Here is a 5,958-nt window from a genome sequence, read left to right as displayed (position 1 = left end):
ACATTTGCAAATACTTTTTTAGATGAACCTATTGAAGAGAAAATATGTTCAATTCTGTATGAACCTATTAGGGGGTCAGAGGTTATGGCATCACACAGCGTGATGATATCTTGTCTACATATTTCTGTCATGGTGCAACTGGTTTTGTGAAGTTCTTCTTAGTTAATATCGATGAAAAAGATAAAATAATTGAAACATATGAAAATTATTCAATCAACAAATGTTCTGTAGATCTTCTTACGGTGTGAAGAATGTTTTGTATATTTTAATTAGTCTAAAATCGCACTTAACTTTTTAACCCAAAATTCCTTTGAAGTTATGTAAACTAAAACAGGCAATATTACCACCGCTATTGACTTCAAATATATTAAGAACTCATAAAATGGTGAGATTATTCTCAGTAGAGATCATTGTTCTTTCATTATAATAAACAGAGAATTCGTGAACCTGACTGATGACACATGAACCTTAACAAAATCATTTAATTTAATTGAAATGACAATTAGGGAATCAAAAGTAAACAATGTGCACTGCCAAAGGGGAAAAAAATGTCAGTGGCACGCCAGGTTAAATCTTGTGCATTCTTGTTAATATGTAGACGATGTAAGGTGTGTCTTTACTACCAAAGGCTATACATAGTACAATAACAACCTCCGTATGTCCAGGAAAAAAACAAATATTTTTCCTTTAAATATGCTCTCAGTAGCTCTGAAAGTACAAGAATGTGGCATTCTACTTTAGTTTTGCAGGAGGAACTTTGCAGGGTTTAAGTCACATCAAGTTGCCAGCTATTTCTGCTAGATTATACTATTAGATAATTTCTTCATAATTTAATTTTCTCTAAACATTAATCTTTTGGAATTATTAATATTATACTAACTTTGGGATATTTTTTTCTATGTAGTAGTTAATATTCATTAATACAGGCACGTTTTTAATAGTGGACTGACTTTCGAGTAATAAAACGACAACTTGGCACTTTAAATCATCATTTCATGCACGAATAATTGCAAATGGCATATTTTCATAATATCTTTATTACCTATTGTGCCCTGTATTGTAGTTGTATAATACATTCTAAACAAACAACCACTTAAAGTAATCCACGCTGTAACTTGCATCAGTTAAAATACGTTTGGAATTTTATTTATGTTGTTTACCAATAAAAGCTACGAAAATCCTGTAAATTACGCAATCGAAAATGAACGCGTTATAAAGATGTCAAGATATAATTATTTATTATCCTACTAGGAAAGTAATGTCTCTATTGAAATTAATGCATCATGTGACACCATTGCTACTTTTAGATTGATAAACAAAGATAGCCTCAAGAAAACGTGGTAGGCCATTCTGGATACAGCTAACTTTTGACATGAATAACAAACACCTTACACTTAAAGATACTCATCTTTTAATGTAACCAGTATTAACCATTTACTTTGTAATGACAGATATTAACCTTTTATTAATAATCGTAGTCAAAATGCAATATACCTCGTCGTCTCTGATTTCCCACGGACATGCGTGTGTACTGTTTACGCACTTCCTTCATCAATATAATTATTCATTCGACATGAAGAACTTAATTCTTAATTGCAGATCTTGCTTAATTGTTTTGTAATTACAACGACTTATTTAGTAAAACTTTATGGAAAGTATTAATTTTTCATTACACATCATGTTTCTCAAATAATTTAATCATTTTGTTTCACACAAAAATATTGGGGTTTATATAGCGTGTATTTCTTTAATATTATAATTTTATATGACTTTATATGTGACAAAGGGCAAATTCCAAACTGAGACCCAACAACAGCAATTTTTTTCTACCTATTGGAAAAGGGTCCACAGGGGTTGAAATATACGGTAGCCCGACGCCCGGGGCTAGTCGTTTTAAGGCTCGGGCTAGCTAATTTAAATGTAACGATAGTCCGTCGGACTAGCAGAATGGGAAAAAAAATATTGCTATATAATATTACTTTCGCTTTTCTACGTAGACTGTTTTCTTTTGCAGTCATTACCAAAACCCACAGGTTTAAGGCCAGTTAGGTTAAATTCAACTCAGTTCTGCAGGATTTTTTTTAATTAGGAATGCTACATGACTTATTTATTCCATAGTCTATGTTTATTCCTAAAAATGATCATCTTTTTTCTTAATCCGAACTTCCTCCATACCTCTGTTCATACGAAATACATGAAGATATGCCATTACATTATTTTCATTTACTCAATCAACTAAAGTGTAAGTGTTATATTAGTTATTTTAGATACAAAAATATATTTACACTTGCATTTAAAATATTTAGTACAAAAGGAAAAATAACAATAAAAAAACTGATAAAGTGGACGTGTCAATCCACTACAGACTCAATTCATTGACTGACAGGTCCAACGGACCCGTGACGCAAAATGTTTTGGTAAAGACTGCTTTTGGTTGAGAACTAGTTTAATTTGTTTCTGTCGCCATAGCGTTTGAAACTTTATGCTTTCATTTTGCTTTAAAAAATTGTCGGGCTAGTTAGTTTGAGGTTTGGACTAGTAATATTTTACTGATCAGTAGCCCCTGGGCTAGTGGGTTTTTCGGGAAAATTTCAACCCCTGGTCCAGTACTGGTTCAATTGGGAAAAATAGCATCGAAGTAGAAAAAAGGAGAATTTTCAGTCATTTAAATAAATGAAACCTATTTTGCATTTATTCTAAACTCATTACTATTACTCCATGTTTTAAAGAATAAACAACAAGTATTAATTGTCTTCATATCAATGTCCCTTGTTTTCGCATTTTCATGCTTTCAATTTGTCAAAATGTATGACACTTAATGCTGTCTACACCAAAGGTCCCGCCATATTACGACTAATTTCTACTTTCAATTGAAGTGGAAGTGAAACAATTAGTCAACTATTATGTTTCATTTAAAAAGAAATACGATGTCAACGTAGTCTGTTGCTTGGCAGTTGAATTGGGAATTTTTAAACTGAAAATTGGGAAAAAATAACGTTTTTTGGCATTGGGAATGGTACAGTACCGTTTATCGGTACCAGTTATATAAAGAAAAAAAAACACTGAACAAGCTAATTCAGAGAATCTGTGTCCCCCGCTTAAGGAAAAAAGAAGAGTATGCTCGGATCTAAGAGGTGGGGGTTGGGGGGGGGGGACACTTTAAGAAGAGCTGGCGGGGCCATAGGGAGTTATCATCAGTTATGATATAAAATTTCATTGCAAAAGCTCAAAAGCATCTTGAGATATAGTCCGGAAATGAATGTGTTACACACAGACAGAATGTATGAATTTATGACCTTGATCTTTGACCTTTTGACCTCAAAATATATAGGGGTCTTCCTTAGACTATAGGAAGTTGTGATATAAAATTTCACTGCAAAAGCTCAAAGGCTTCTCAAGATATTGTGTGGAAATGAAAGTGTTACAGACAGACAGAAATACAAACAGGTGGAAGGAGACAGACCGAAATTAATATCCCCCACTTTCAGTGAAAGCGGGGGATAATATATTAGGTCCCATCATGCAAGCTTCGGCGATGTCAAACCCAATATATTGGGTCCCCGCACACAAAGGGGTAATTATAATAAAGAAATATTTAAAAAAAAAATAACGTACCTTTAATAAAACCTAAAAAATAATTTTAAAAATTTTCAATCTGCATTTGCCAACTCTTCTTTTACACATATTAAATTGAGACCTTTTAGAGTTAAAACGTTGATGCTAGTGACAGGAACAAGTAACTATATATATGCAAAAAATACTATCAATCAGTGAATCTCTTCTGTGTTATTGACCAGCACCAGACACTGTACTTGTGACATATTTTTCACTTTTAGTTAGGGCTGAAACAATACGCTCCCCTCCACAATACGATAAATATAGCGATACTTGTAGGGCTGAAATGATACGCCCCCTCCACGGTATGGTACTTATCGCTATACTTGTGTCACAATTCTATTTTTTCAATACGATACATTTTAAAAAAGAAACAAATCATAAGGTTAAAAATAAACAACATGTATTCAGATTTCAAAAGGCAAGTAAAAGGTGGTGATACAATAAAGAACACTACTTGTGCTTTTGTAGATTATGTAGAGCACTTTGTTCGTGTCAATACTGGCAGTGGCAGTCTGCTCTGAAACTTTCTCTGTCGCAATTTTCTCCTTCGTGTGTGTCAAACTATTAAAATGAGGTGAACCCGATCTATTTCAGGGAGTAGCCGAACCCGATTATAAAAAACGAACAGAACCAAAAATCGATATACTGAATCGAACATTGAACCGAGCAATTATATTGAACAATATTGATATTTTGGTGAATCGTTTCAGCCCTACTTTTGATTCACAATAAAATTTAATAATGAAGTAAAGAAAATAAGGAGGATTTATAATAGGTATTTGTCCTAAGGCCCTCCTGATCATGGACTACAGCCGCAGTGTAGACAGAGTAGGAAATAGAAAGGGAAAAGGGGAATAAATTAACTTGAAAATGTTTAGAAAATTTTTCACTACTTTTATGTTTTTTTTCAATTTTTTAAATCTAAAATATTAATGGCCAGTAAATTTTACAATTGTACAGTAAATAATATATACAGGACAATTGTCCGACAGATTTTTGACTGATTTTGGGAATTCTGCACAATGCTATTGAAGTTGGGATGAAATCATCAGTCTAGAGATTGATTGCAGGAAATCAAAATTGGCAGCAAAAATTGAATTAAAATTTTCCAAGGGGTGGAAAGCACAAACTATACCCTTGGGTATAACTTTGTACAATCTAGTTAATAAAATAAGATCTTCCGAATCCGCTATCGCTTCTCAAACATCTAACAACATCCCATTTGAGGTCCCATCAGACTCAGAGTGACCTTTTGATTATGAATAAACATGAAAATTTTAACCAATCAGAAATTGAGCTTCTGTATACGATTCTAAAATTAGTTCCACGACTACCGGTACATCTTAAAATTATTGATGCTCAGTAGTCTGTCTTACGTTAAATTAAAGTAAATTAGTATAAATTGAATGCATAGTCTGCCAATCTGGTAATCTTGCCTGAATAACACAAACAAAAATGCACAAACTATACAAGATATCCCCCACATCACATTCATACATGTATAGCACGGCCTTTGCCATGCATATTTGTTTACTACGAAACTCCTCGGGAATTTAGGTTTTAGCATTGAAAAACGAAACGCATCCGAAATATAAGCCAAGATTTTGGAGGCAGCAATTTCATTGGCTATTCAAAAGGTCGCTCTGATGTGACCACGAATGGGGTGTTGTTAGATGTTTGAGAATTGGTAGCAGATTCGGAACATTAATTTTGATTAGTTTAAACTTTGTAAGACTCAGACTTGTTTTAAAACAATATAGACTGAGGCATTTAAATAATCACAAATGCATGTTATTCAGATTTTGTTAAATATCTTATGCATCTGAATACCGAGGAAAATAAAAATTATTTTAATTTAAAAAATTATTTCACGGACATTTCAGAGGATTATCGTTGTCTTCATTTTTCTACAATTCTGGTTTAGTATGATTTTGACATGACATATCGAAATGTTTTGAACGTCATAGTTTCATTGTTAATAACATTACGTCACAGACTAAAGTTTCCTTGAACGCTCCACCCACTGTTCATTTTAATTGATTAAAATTACTAATAAATATTCATGAGGGAGTAGTCCCAGGGAGTAGCTCTGAATTTCAGGGATTAGTTTTCAGATGAGGGAAGTAGTATCTTCTCAGTTTTATGGTATTAATTTGAGTAATTAAGTAAAGGTATAATAATGATAAATATTCCCCACAAGTCAGTAGTGATAAATATTCCCCACAAGTCTATAGTGATAAATATTCCCCACAATCAGTAGTGATAAATATTCCCCACAACTCAACAGTGATCATTACATAGATAATCCCCACAAGTCAGTAGTGATGATAATTCCCCACA

Source organism: Saccostrea echinata, unplaced genomic scaffold, assembly GCF_033153115.1.
Source record: "Saccostrea echinata isolate AGI-Se365-2 ecotype Australia unplaced genomic scaffold, CSIRO_AGI_Sech_v1 ptg000050l, whole genome shotgun sequence".
Taxonomy (NCBI): Eukaryota; Metazoa; Mollusca; class Bivalvia; order Ostreida; family Ostreidae; genus Saccostrea; species Saccostrea echinata.
The sequence above is the reverse complement of the archived record's forward strand: the minus strand, read 5'-3'. Positions refer to the sequence as shown.